The sequence below is a fragment of the Theropithecus gelada genome, chromosome 14, assembly GCF_003255815.1.
Source record: "Theropithecus gelada isolate Dixy chromosome 14, Tgel_1.0, whole genome shotgun sequence".
NCBI lineage: Eukaryota > Metazoa > Chordata > Mammalia > Primates > Cercopithecidae > Theropithecus > Theropithecus gelada.
The window spans coordinates 80,728,868-80,743,858 of NC_037682.1; the positions used below are offsets into that span (position 1 = coordinate 80,728,868).

At 36.3% G+C, this 14,991-nt stretch overlaps 1 protein-coding gene across 1 annotated transcript in view; it reads right to left on the bottom strand.

The window, feature by feature from the left end:
* The window catches only part of GRM5 (glutamate metabotropic receptor 5), a 516,353-nt gene that overhangs the window by 167,734 nt on the left and 333,628 nt on the right, over positions 1–14,991 (bottom strand). The gene's annotated exons all lie outside the window — the stretch shown is intronic.

Consider the following 14,991-nt stretch of genomic DNA (forward strand, 5'->3'; position numbering starts at 1 on the left):
ATTGCCATTTTTTTAATGGCTCTAGAAAGCTGATAAAGCCCTTTATGATACACACTTATCATATGGACAAGGTTTTCATGACATCATTCCTGCCCACTTCTCCAGCTTCATAATTCGTCACTTCTACTTATACCTGAGTCTCTAGTAATGTTGAACTGCTTCCTACTACCCACAGGCATCATGCTGTTTTGTAGCCCCGTGGCATTGTTTAGTATTATTCTACTGCTTGAAAGGTGCACTCCCATTGCCTGACAAACCACCTTTGATTTTTTCTAATACATTTTAGACGTCAACTCCTTCAAGAAGCCTTCTTTGAACACCATGCAGGCCAATTATATCTATGCTTTCACATCACTCTGTAGTCCTACATCATGGTGCAAATGTTCAACAAATATTTAATGGAAGAAATTGAATCACTTGCCCAGTTACATTAACATCATTGGAATATTTTGGTTTATCTTCCTATCACTCTTGAGACTAGGAGTGACATTATTGATGGGATTTGTTGTTGTTGTTGTTAACTGCAATATCCCCAGTGCCTTACAATGTGCCTGGAATGGAGTAGCCACATGACCTATATTTACAGAAATTAACTGAATGATCAAGGTAAACCAGTATTAAGATGGGTCAGATTTGCTCAAGAGTAGTTTACTGAAACAATCACAGCATCCATTTTGTTCATCCTAGATAACCTAATAGTTTATTTAAAAATGAATTTTCTGACTTTCTGAACAGCTATTAGAATTTATTCCTTCTAGGCTATAAAAAAAGTATGTTCCAGCTGCAGGCTAAGCTGACCTAAGACCATTGAATCAATGCTCTCAGTGTAAGTGATGCCTTGCGAAAATGACCACAAAAGTAAGATTTGTCCGGAGTCTCTTGGATTACATTCTAGTGCCCTTTTCACTAATGGAGACAATAATTATTCATCCAATTCCTCTTTGAAACATCCCTGCCTAGCACCAAATATGACCACTCCTTTCACTGAGCCTCACTACACACTGTACATGTCTCTATCATAGCACTTAGCAAATTAAACTAAAACCAATTGTTGAAAAGTAGTCTCCTGTTTGACTGAAAATTCCCCAAAGGCAAGATTACTTCATTAATTTCTACACTTCAAGAATCTAATCCAGTGGCTAGTCTATGGACGTATCAATTAATGTTTTTTGAATGAATGAACCAATGAACCTACGTCCAAAGGAGTAAGTTGAGTTGTAATGTTATTAATAAATGTCATAAATATATAAAACAAAAATTGCAATATTCAAAAACAAGATATAATTAACCTTGACTCTGGGGAAGGAACTGACATTTGATGAGCTTCTATGATGTGCCACATACTGTGCTGGGCACGAGGGACTTTGTCAATGTAACCTTGTCGCACGTTCATAACAACTTGTAAATAAAATCACCTTATTTTGCAGATAAGGACACTTGAATTTAATGAAAAGGATTATAAATTTAAGCTATTTCTGATATCAAAGTTTCTTTACCTGCGGTTCAGAGAATATGACTTAAAGTGAAAAATACTCAGAATATATGAAGAAAGAAGATAAAGAGATTTCTGATTCAGGGTTAGTGGAGTGAAAAATACTCTTTACTATGCAAACTTTTATTGGCTCAGATTACAAGATCTCCTTCCATCCACTTGACTGTCCCTTGCCTACCCCTCTAAGTAGATAGAAATCATTCTGCCCTAGAGACTGTGGATGTCCTGTCCTGGCTATAGTTTTCCAGGACTGGGTGGCACCAATAGATGCCTTAAATTAAGATTTTGGCCAAAGAAAACTTTCAAAGCAATGATTTCTTCAGTGCATTTTCTGTTAGTTTATGAATTTCCTTAGTACTTTTATTATAGCACAATCTATTGATCTTGCTAAATGAATTTCATAGACATGAACCAATAAATCTGTCTATCAATAATTATAACAGCAAATGGAAAAATTCATTTTCTATAGGATAGAGCCTTACTTTGTACTATAATGTGTAGTTTCTCTGAGTATTGATACATTATTCTCCTCACTAGATTAGAAACTTTTTGAAAGTAGAAACACATCAGCTTAGCTGTTTATTCCCAGCATCTAAGATAATATCTTGAGTATAACTGCTGCCAGTTAAAAAGAGTCAGTCATTGAATAACTTAAAATATTTATCATTCTCATATCTGAGAAGGTTCTGGAAATCCTGATAAAAATATACAGGTTGAGATAAGAAATAATTTTTCCATTATACGTACTTGAAATATGAGACTCAGTGAAATCAAATACTCCTCAGACTATGCATTGTGAGGGATGGAACCCATATTCCGGACTCTGAATTATCTCTTTTCAATTTAAGCATGTTGGAGGCTAGGAGTTGTCTTACTATGGTATACCTTGAGAACCCAGTGAATTTTCTGTGAGATTTTCTGTTTTCAGAAATTGCAAGCTATTATTTAAGCTATGATAGTTTTAGACACATTAACAAGTGAAAATTAAGAAGCCTAAAATAGCAGTCTTTGTGGTTACATATTAAGATTTCTGACAGTTGACTCACAGGTCCACAGACATTTTCTCTGCTTCTCTATGTTATACAGTAGTAGAGAAACTTCTCGAGAATGTGTGTAAATTTTATTCTTGCAACTGTTTATTGTCCTAGGGGAGTGCGAGGACTTTAATAAACTTCAGAGAAAGGCAATTGGCATTCATGGAAACAAAATGCAGTAGTTAAGAGAAAAGTAGGGGGAAAGAGGGCCTATGACCAATCCCACCCTTACCTTAGAGGTTTCTTGCTGATTCTAGATCACTAGTTTCCTGCTGTCTGCTTGCTTGGCATTTCTAAGACCATAAACAGTATTTACCAAAGTATGGCATAAGGGATGCTGGGAATATACAAGATTATTTTAGATCATTATTGGTGAATGTTTTTATTTCAATAGTCATGTATTTTTATAATTTATATTTATAAAATTGGTGTTTTTTCACTTAGTGGGGGAATTCCTACAATTCAGTAGCAAAAAATCAAATAATCCAAATAAAAGACAAGCAAATAAAGCTTTCTCCAAAGAAGGCACACTAATGGCCAATAGGTATATGAAAGGACCCTCCGTATCACAAATTACAGAGCGATGCAAATCAAAACTACAATAAGATATAATCTCATACCTGTTAAGATTATTATTTTTAAAAAAGATAAGTTTTGGCAAAAATGTGGAGAAATTAGACCCCTTGTATACTGTTGGGAGGAATGTAAAATGGTATAGTAGCTATGAAAAACAGAAATACCATATAATTCAACAATCCTACCTCTGGATATATATCTAAAAGCATTGTAATGAAGATCTCAGAGAGACCCACCTTCCCATGTTTTTTGCAACATTATTCACCATAGCCAATTATTTCCAATAAATGAATGACTGAAGTTCAGGAAACAGTTGCAACATAAGTTGATCCAAATATCTTCTATTTTAAATTTTTTCTTGCAAAATAATAAATTCTCTTGGTTACACTTACTTAACATGCTGTAACTTTGTAACATTTTAGATTACAGAATATTTTCATCATTTTCTTTCTGTCACAGTGCTAGTAACAAAGTTCTGTGTATAATTTTTCTTCAAAACATAATACTTGGTACAGTAAATGTTAAACAAAGACAACCAATTATGGATTTATTGTTTGTTATTGACAATGAATATGGAAAATTGGAAATGAATTCTAGAGATGGAGTCAACAATATTTGGTAACCAGATGGCTGTGCTAGCTGACCAAGGAGAGACATCATAGATGGATTCTGGGTTTGCTAAATTAGTATTTTAATTAGATCATAACATATTAAAATAAATAAGTTCTCTAATCTACTCATAAACTAATTTCATCTTATTTAGATTGCACATTTGATTTTTACAATTAAAAATAAACATAAGCTACTCCTGCTTTTCTAACACTTGAGTTATTCATTCTTAATGAAATCATCTTATATAACTCGGAGAAATACATTAACTTTAGTTTTATTTTTTAAAATGATGATATTCACCACATTCTCACTCCTGTCTCATGGGCTTTTCCTTCATTTGTCCAAAGATAACTGTTACTTTAACAGTGAAATGAAATCTCTCAACTTCTCTGGCACTCTGTGGTCAGTAAATTTTGTCTAAAAAATGTAGCTTTGCTAGCATTCATTTTGCTGAAAAATGAAATAAAACAAGTTTTCAGTGTAAATATTTTCTGTGCCCATTACCTTGTTGTTTGGTTTCACAATGGTAAAACTTCGTTTTTTCCTGTTGCTATTGTCTTTGTCAACTTTCTCTCCACATAGCAATCTGCAATAACTTGCCCAGGAGTGAGCTTAGTCCTCAGTCTCTGAGCAAAGGAAATCCTGGAAGTAGGTTGGGGCTTCCTTCCCACTGACTGGTAAACAGGATCTGAAATGGGTCTGCTGCCTTCAAGCCTGATATCCTGGGCAGGTAGGCAGCCCCAGGGTGTACACAGGAACAATGCCACACACTTGCATTGACATCTGTCTGTGCATTCTGTCTTTCCATTAATTTATAACTGGAAAATAATTCAACATCCTTTCATTTTAGTCTCAAATCTGCAAAGTCATCATGTCAAAATGTCAGACTGTCCAGGAGACATTGGGTTAATACTGTCCTTCACACTACTGATACAGTACATGCACAGCCAGCCACAGGCTCTTTCCCAAGGTCATGAGGTGGTATACTCATGTAATTGATAACTGAATTCAAAAGACATAATTATTAATTATTTCTATGCTGAAACAGCCATATTGCCTAGTTTTCCTGTGACATTTTCTCTTATGATTGTTCTCCCAGAGTTACAACACTCCTGAGCACTCTCAAAGTTAGACAACCATTTGTGGTCATTTAGACAATCATTTAGACAATCATTTGTGGTCAACCTATTTATGTCCTTAGAAAAATCTGTTCACCTCTTTTAGTTCCAGTTAAAGGGATTAAACACTATGATTTCTAATGATAATTTCAGTTTTAACATTTTACAAAATATAAGGTCAGCCTCAAATACACAGAAACGCAACAAACCTAAAAAAACTTTCCTGAAAGTAACATATTCCTAATGTTAATATGAAATTAACTTTATTTTTGGAAACCAAAACTGACTTTTGCGGGATCTTTGTGTTTTAATGTGTGAAGTTCTGAAGGTCCTGGAGGCTTGTTTTCTCCCAAATTTTTATATCTCTTTGCAAGTGGCTAGATATGGATATCTCAGTCAACTCAAAAACAGGGCAGATTGATATCAGCAACTGAATTTTGGAGCCCCCCTTTACTAAAAAGGCTATTTTCTCAACGAAGAAATGTCTCTTATTACATAGTAGAGTTAATGTTCCCTGACTTCCTTTCCAACTTTGTTACAAACATGTGAGTGTGAGGGGCATGGGGTCCTGCTTTGCTGGCATTTTTCATGGTGCCTCCAGCTGGTATACTCAGGCACATTTCCCTGCAGGATGGGAATTGAAGGGGATTCAGGATAATTCACTGATTCTCTGCCATGTAATCCCTTGCATGAAAATACTATAATACACCATGACAAGATTAAAGTGCCACTTTCATGGTATCAGTAGCCATTGTACTAGAGACACTGAATTGTTTATCAATATACTAAAAATGAGGCAGCTCAGTTTGACAAGAAGAGTGTTGGAAAGGTCTGACCCCTATGCTAAAGTTCCCATGCTGTGCCTCTGCAGCCTTGTCACACAGCCTCCCAGTCTGTCCCTTCATCTAGGAAATACATGCAGTGGGTAGATCAGATTAAATGCTAGACCAGTAAGCTACCTAAACAAATTGATTATAGAATCTAGGATTAGGAAAAAGAAGGTCACTTGAGGAAGAAAGAAAAACTGAATCACACATACTGTGTTGAGACTTAGGTGTACCTGCAGCTTAAAGCTCACACTGTGAAAAGATTTCATGTCTTCGATGAAGATGATATATTCTCATAAGTTACTGTTTCTTATGCTCAGACACAGATTTCATTGTGGATGCCTCCTTTAACAGTATGATGCTATCAGGGCACACATCTAGGTCTCAACCTTTTCGCAGGCAGAGGTAAGAGTTGAATTGTCCCTGCATGTCTAGCCTCCACAGCTATGTTGAAGTCAAGAAGAGTGTTTTTTCTCTGGGAGGCTTGGTGCTTTAATCCAGTAGGTATTCAATGAACACTTAAATGTTGATTAAAAGTAATGAAAATTTAGGACCATATAACATGCATTAAACATCTTTTATGGGATAAGTTTTTATAGGCCATTTCTTGCTTCAAAAAATAAGAAAATTGAATCTCAGAGAGTCCATAATGCTTATGAATGCAAGAATAATTATTGATTTTTTAAAGCCCAAGTATAGTGATCTGTCCTCTGTACTGGCATGCCAGTATGGAGACAACAACAAAATAGTTACATGAGAGGCTTGTACAGAACATTTTGTGATTTTTTTTTATCACATATTTGGAAAATAAAAAGGAAGGAAAGGAGCTTGTCATGATTTTAAGCAGGCTCATCTTGGCCATAGATTTTTATCACATCTAATCTTCTTTCACATTTATCTATACTACAAGATACATGATCATTTTAAACGGATTTAAAAGACAAACTGAAATTTAGCTTTAAAATAACTTTTTAAATGTCATCAAGTTATATTTGGAAACTTTGTAAATGAGAACAGTTATACAATCCTATAATTATCATGTTCATGAACCTTTCCATCAAATATACAATTCATGATTACAATGTTTTTGAAAGATACATGTGAAAATGAATAAACTAGAATAAAGACAGTTGTGAAATTTCATCTAGTGAAAATAGATTTTAAAAATTCATTTATTCAGAGAGTATTTTTGAAGCAAGACAGTTTGAGTCTGGTTAAATGATTGAAATCACAGGAATTTTTTGAAATGTTTCTGTATTTTATGTTATCATTTTATTATTTGTACTTTAGCACAATTATAAAATCTATTTTTATTATATGGCAGAATAGAATGAAAAAAGATTATATAAACTGGTACCTTAAACACATTTCAACATTTATTCAATAAATAAATACTTAATAAATGTTATGGGAAAATCAATGGTCAGAACCACAGAAAAATGTTGTCTTCAGATTATAGAATTGTACTTGAAATGTTGCATTTCCTGATTTTTGTTATAAGTAAATTTGTATGCACATCCAAGCCTTTATTTAAAACTGTCCTATCTATTGTAGGAACAGCTGGGTAGAAAATGTATTAAGAGGTCTCTTTAATTCCACCATTTGCTTCTGCAAATGTGAAGAGCTCTGAGTTCATGATTCTTAATCAGTCCATTTAAACATGAACAACTATTTCACAGTTAAGCAAGCAATGCAAATACCTGTGGAATACTTCTTCTCTTAATGTTGAATGTTTGAATAACATAAAGTGGTCAATGGATATGCCCTGATCCTTCCTTCCACCTCATCTAACACAGTCACTCTTATACATCTCTGCTTACCAATCTTGACATTATCCTGCCCAAAAAGCTTCCATGGCTTCTTACGGACTACTGAATGAAATTATGACATTTTGTCATTGCTTTCAACACTCTCCCTAATGAAATCTCAATACTCATGCCCAGCTAGCCTTCTACAAATACCCAATGCTCCAGTCCTGAACCTTTCATTGAAATCAACTGCTCTTGGCTCTTGGTCATGGATTTCTTATACTCTCTTCTTACCCTTTATTTACATGCTCCAATTCCAGATGTCATTCAATGTGTGGCTCAAATGCTGCCTTGTTCATGAAGTATATTTTTCACTTTCCATTAGAATAAATTTCTATATTTCCAAAATTTTCATAAAATTAAAATTACATATTTCATAGCACATAGCACTGTTTACATTGTCATTTTATATCCTTTATGAGGCTATAAGCACTTGGACTTATAAACCTTATGTTGGCTTTCTGTAACCTTCATAGAACTAGAACTACTATTCTCCTTGGCATATGGTAAACAAGACTTATAAAAATATCACTAATGCATAATTCTTATGCATTCTTCACTCAAATTCACCAAATGTTGACATATTACATAAACGAGTACAGTTTTTCAACCAGGGAACACCATTTCTAAGCTATTAACTAATCCATTGACCTTTTTCAAAGTTTATAATTGCCCCACTAAAGTCTTCTATAGGTGAAAATCTTATTCTGGATCATATACTCCATTTACTTATTATATCACCTTACATTTATATTAATTTAGGACAGATTTTCAGCCTTTCTTTGTTTTTGATGACTGTGACTTTTGAAGAACAATGGTTGATATGGTTAGGCTTTGTGTCCCTACCAAAATCTCATCTTGAATTGTAATCCCCACGTGTGGAGGGTGGAAAGTGTTTGAGTTATGGGGATGGGTTCTCCCGTGTTGTTCTTGTGATCACGAGTGAATTCTCACGAGACCGGATGGTTGTATAAGTGTTTGGCAAGTTCCTCCTTGGCTCACACTTATCTTTTCTGCCACCTTGTGAAGAAGGTACTTGCTTCTACTTACATCATGATTGTCATTTTCCTGAGGTCTCCCCAGCCGTGTGGAACTCTGAGTCAATTAAACCTCTTTCCTTTATAAATTACCCAGTCTTGGGCAGTTGTTTATAGCAGTGTGAGAATGGACTAATACACTGGCTAATTGTTTTATAGAATATGGCACAATTTGGTTTGGTCCATATTACTCCTGATTATATTTAATATGTAGATTAGGCATTTATAGAAAGAACACAACCGAAGTTATTTTGAGCCTTCTCGGGACGTTATACAAAGAAGTTCATGATATTGATTTGTCTCATTATGTTAGTGTTCAATTAGATCACTTGGCTAACATTATTTTTATCAAGTTTCTCCACTATAAGGTTACTATTTTTACTTTGTAATGGCTAAGTACATTGTAGAATGATACTTTCAGAATATGAAAATATCCTACTTCTTATTACTTCCACATACTAATTTTAGCATTTATTGATTACTGAAACTATTATTTTGGTGTTTACCACAGGATAATTTTTTTCTATCTTCTTAACTTTTTCTGTACTCACTAATTCAAATTCTGCCATGAGGAATAATAGCTTTCTATTGCTTCCCTTATTTCTTTTATTTGGTTATTTACCTTTCTTATTATTGACTCATAGATGTTTGTTTAACTAATATTTTAATAAGACTATGAAATATATTTTGGAGCAGACATATATTTTTAGAGGATATATGTTTAAGATTCAGTTGGGTACTGTTCTCAATGTTCCACTTGTTTCAACTATTAATTGTCATAGTAACCCTAAGAAGATGGTAGTATTACCACATTCATTTCAAAGATGAAGAAGTTGAGACACAGGGGAATTAGGTAACCTTCCCACGTTGCTCCACCAGTAAGTGACAGAGTTGAGATTAGGACCTCAGCAATCTGGCTCTAGAGTCCATGCTGTTAACAAAAATAATAAATTTAATCTAATAAGGCTTTGTGAGGATCAGAAGTAGTTTTTCTCTCTCTCGTTATTAGCACATCTTCAACCAAGGCCAGTATGTGCATAAGGCATGCTCAGATGTCAGCATCACGGCACCAGGAGGTAGTGAAGGAAGCTAGAATTAAGTAGAATTTGTTTCCAAGAGTAAAGGAATTGGCAGGTTAGAGGAAGATTATCTAGCCACAGAGGTAAGTCCTAGAGAGGATGGTGGAGCAATCTGAGATATACCAGAATACGGTCCCATCATAGACCAAATGGTGTCTGTTGGTGGTATCTTCCTGCAGTACTGTCTTAAGAATATTCATTGCTATAATAGATTAGGATTGTATACTATGGGTTCAGGATAGAAGAACAGATATACCTGTAGCAATTAATTAGTCAAATATAGGAGGCAGACCAAGAGTTGGGAAACTAGGCAGCAACCACTGCTTAAGAGGAGTTCAGTGGTAGGTAATTAAATAATATTTATGATGAAAATAACAAATATCAGTGTGGCTAGTCGGGACCAGCTACATTACTGGTCTGGAATACCATGAAGATAATCAGGTAAACTATAGAGTACAGAAATGAAGCAAAAATTCAGTTTTGCAACTGGACCAGTACAGTAGGAAGAATGAAATATTACAACTTGGAAACTGTGCAACTTCAAGCCCCCTGCTTCTGGTAGGTGTAGCAACACAGTAACCTCACTCCCAGGGTTAGGCCTAGAGTGATTAGACTTCTTGCTAAACTTCATTCGATGGGGCTGAGAATTCTGACATTCTTTTTTTTTTTTTTTTTTTTTTTGAGACGGAGTCTCGCTCTGTCGCCCAGGCTGGAGTGCAGTGGCCGGATCTCAGCTCACTGCAAGCTCCGCCTCCCGGGTTCACGCCATTCTCCTGCCTCAGCCTCCCGAGTAGCTGGGACTACAGGCGCCCGCCACATCGCCCGGCTAGTTTTTTGTGTTTTTTTTAGTAGAGACGGGGTTTCACCGTGTTAGCCAGGATGGTCTCGATCTCCTGACCTCGTGATCCGCCCATCTCGGCCTCCCAAAGTGCTGGGATTACAGGCTTGAGCCACCGCGCCCGGCCGAATTCTGACATTCTTATTGCTCCTGCCAGGAAAGTCTTTACAGTTCCAATTCAAAAACTGTAAATATTTGAGCCTATACATGGGGTTCCTTTGACATTTATTCTTACATTCATGCATTCACTCCTTATCAAACACATACAGTGTGCCATGCAAATGAGCATATAGACTATGACCAAGACATATCCTATACTATACTACATTAATCTATACCATCAAGTAATTTATTTTCTAGTGAGGTAGTTCTCCAATAATATATACAAGACATAATCTATAATATGCTATACTAATCTATACTATCAAGTAATTTATTTTCGAGTAAGGTAGTTCTCTAAAAAGTACAGAGTACACATAGAAAGCAGTAGCGGCTCAAAGTTCTGGTGATGTATGTGGGTGGGAGGATTAAGAGAGAATTTCCTGGAGGAAATAGATCCACCCTTGAGGATAATGGAGGCAGAGAAATGTAGACAAGCACCAACAGGAACATACGGCGGTTATAAAAGCAAACACAATGAAAACAATATGGAAGTGGCCCAGCAAGATAACTACCCCAGTAAAAGAAATTCAATGAAACCACCCCCACTGCCATCTGATTAGCATGTTCAGCTGCGGTGAAGTGGAAGGTAGGTTAGGCTGTGCCACAGATATTTATAGACTCTTAAATAGCTGTAAAAGCATGGCATTGAATGACATTTGTGTAACCCCTTCCCTAATAATAGGGATTAGAGCTGCAGAAGATCTAGGCGGTCATGGAGTTCAATCTCTGATCATTTCTAATTCTAGAAAGGTGTAATAATAATTATCTATATTTGCATAATACTTTATGAAGCACTTTCATAGCCATTATCTTGTTTGATCCTCAAAACAATTTTCTGAAATAAGCAGGAATAATATTATCAAAATTATTATTTCCCAGAAAAGGAAACTTAAGATGGTAGGAAATTTATATTAATGGCTAGAGACGATAACACTAAGGAGTGGAGTCAAATCTGGAATCCAGATTTCTTATCCAATGTTCTTTCCATAACACCACCTCCTATAATTTGCTAACCAAGGGACAGCTGATACTTAGCAACTGGGAGTCTAATATCCTCCCTTGGTAACTCTCCAGGTATTTATTGTTCCTTTCTATGAAGAGGCTAAGAGGAGAGGGAGAAATCATGTTACACAGAGAAAGTCCTTCAAAGTACGACCGCTCTGGAACACCTATCTTAGTTTCTCTTCGGCAGTTTGAAGAAAAGGCATATTTTTGTCCTTACCGCAGGCTTTCCATTTGAGAATCTGTGGGTGTGAGGAATGCATTTTTAACTAACCCATTTGGGAATATTGATGCCATTTGGGAATATTGATGCCATCTCAGAATTGTAGACGTAATTACAGAACTGCTTCTACAGAGTGTTGGTAGGCTCTACCATCTAAGTCCCCTTACCCCAGTCAGAATAGATGAAGCAGAAACAAGATGAGGAGGAAGCTCCAGTCAGCTCCTCTTCATGCAGAAGTAGCATCAATGACTAGTATTAGAGAGGATATAGCCCCCCACACACACAAATTCTGTCAACTTCTGAAAAGATGCATTTCAAAACAGCGAGCTTGCTCTGAAAATATACCTTCAGGGAAACTCTCCTAGGCTCTCCTTCCAACAGAATTGCCGTTTACCCCGTTTTATACAAACCCCATGTCTGTTCTTACATGGGCTATGACAGCAGGACCCACAGTTTTAAGGGAAAAGGGTGATGGACCATCCCATTTCTTCTGTAAGAATCCAGTAGGCAAGTAAATGTATAAAGCTCTGAGGAAAATATCAAGAGAAAATATCCACTCAAGCTGCCACTACTTGGCACTGAACTGGGTACACAATAGACCTCATGTTATGTTCAGGTTTTACTAGTACAAGATTCTAGGGGGAAGGGGAAAGTGATGGGCAGATGATATTTTCATAACCTGAGTATAATGGAACTTTATCTCAATCTCAGTTTCCAAACCCCTAGGACATCCGCACTTTACTTCTCATGCCAAATAAGTTTAGGGTGATTGGAAATGACAGAGCCAGGCCTTTTCCAAAATGGCCCTCAATGGCAACCTTCTCATAGAAGGTATTGTATCTTTTCTTCTGTGGGCTCTCACAGGCTAAATGGGCTTGCAGGATTCAGTACCAGTGAAAGAGATATGATTACAAAGCCTCAGGATAAGCCTTAGGCCATTTTTACCAGCATCCAAATTATCAGTGACCCAAACAGCCTGGCTGGAGGATATTTGAGGCAAATAAAATCACATTGCATCCTATCAGAAACCTAACAACAATTTTCCACAATTAATCAGTAACCCAAAATGCCAGATTGTAGCCCCTCATAAGCAGCAGATACTTCTAATTAGCTCTAGATGATTGACCACACATACAGATTTGGCTATATATGCTAGAAGGAATTGCAGTTAATTGCCAATGGTAATGAAGCTTGTATTGACTGGTTAGGCAAACATAAAAAGCAAAATTCAAAGCTGTTTCAAGAAAATATTGAAATGATACTAAGGTTGCTGAACAAGGCAGCTGTCCACAAATTTGTGAAGTTAATATAAGAAGCATACTAGTAAAGTTCCATCCTATATCATAATTTTAAAGGCAGATTAATCATATACCTCCCATTCCTAAGGCCTAAATTTAAAAATCTAGGACCATAGTTATATAAATAACTTTGCATCTTCTTGTGGTGGAAAGTCAAATGAGAGCAACTGATTTACATTAAGGATTTTCAAGTGAATAATATTAATGAAAGGCCAGAGGGAAAAAAAAATGACAGGAAAAAAATTATGCTGATGCCTAAGAGCGATACATTACAAACAGACAGGGAGACATTAACAGCTAGACATTCTGTGCAGCAAACCATTATTTATGACAAGGTCACCTTTGCTTTAAGTAGATATTCAGCAGCCATTGCAGAACAGGCTAGTGGGGACTTCAGAAATCAAAAAACCTTGCCCCTTTATGTTATAGCTTTTGCAACTGAAGCCCAGGAGTAGAGAATGGAAGAGAAGGAAAGGAACAAGTATTGAGCACCTATGGTATGAAGATGCACATTTCTATGCCTTTCACACACCCAACCTTTCAATCCCTACGTGAACCTTGAAAGGTAGGTGTCCCCGGTCTCAGGTCATGCTTTAGGAAATTAAAGACTTCACAGCAGAAATGGTAGGGCATGTCCTACTGCACCATGCTGCCTTTCTAAAAGGGAAATAAAGGTGGCTCATTTGGTGAACCAGCACAGCTCTGGTATTAGAATCTAATCCTGACTCAGGAATCAACCCATAACAACTCTATCAGAGGTACTTTTGAGAATCTCAAAAATAATAACCGAGAGCCATTTAAAAAGTGAAAACATTTGGGAAACATTGAGTTTAAGGTTGAGGTAAGTCCTATGTACTCCAAAATATGTATCTATATGCTTTCTCAGAAATAAGGAAGTCTAGTAGAGTACATTGATGAATAATGATGACTGACATTGATTGAAGAGAGAGTATATGCCTGTCTGTATACTATTTTCATTCATACTCAATTATAATTATTATATTTTACAGATAACAAATAAATATGCCATAGAATTGTTAAGTGACTTCACAAGTTATATAGTCAAGAAATGGAAAAGCCAGATTTTAAACCCAGGGTTATGGTCACCCAAAGCTTTTGCTTTTTCTCTACCACTCACCTCTTCTAATGTTTAGTTTTTCTTTTCCTTTTCTTTTTCTTTTATTTACTGGGACAGGATCTTGTCCTGTTCTATCACTCAGGCTGGAGTGCAGTGGTATAATCACAGTTCACTGCAACCTCAACATCCTGGGCTCAATCCATCCACCCACCTCAGCCTCCCAAGTAGATGGCACTACAGGCATGTGCCCCCTACCTAGCTAATATTGTATTTTTTTGTAGAGACAGGGTTTCACCATTGTTCCCAGGCTGGTCTTAAACTCCTGAGATCAAGTTATAGACCTGTCTCAGTCTCCCCAAGTGCTGGGATTACAGGCATGAGTCACCATGCCCAGCCTGATATTCTTTACTCTTCACTGGATTTCTATAATATTCTCAGGCTGAGCAGTTCATTTGGACCTTGGCCTTGTAGATCTTGTAACTTCTATCTTTTTTTTTTTTCATATTTTCTAACTTCCAACTTCTATGGTTTTTTTCTGTAACAGTCTTGTATCTCCAAAAAGATGGAAAACTTAAGTATCTCTCTATTTAATTCCAACACCCAGTATCGGACCTCACAGATTGTTGGCAGAGGAAATTTCAATAGTGATATCTGTGAGAGGGGCTGCTCTTGGTAGGCTCTAGTGATAGAGCCTCTAGCAGCCAATCCACCTCAGCTGTTTTATTCAATCACTTTCTGCTCATGCTGAGAAATTCCTGAGGCATTCAAGAAGTAGACATTTCTGAAAAGCCCCATCTACTACTTAAG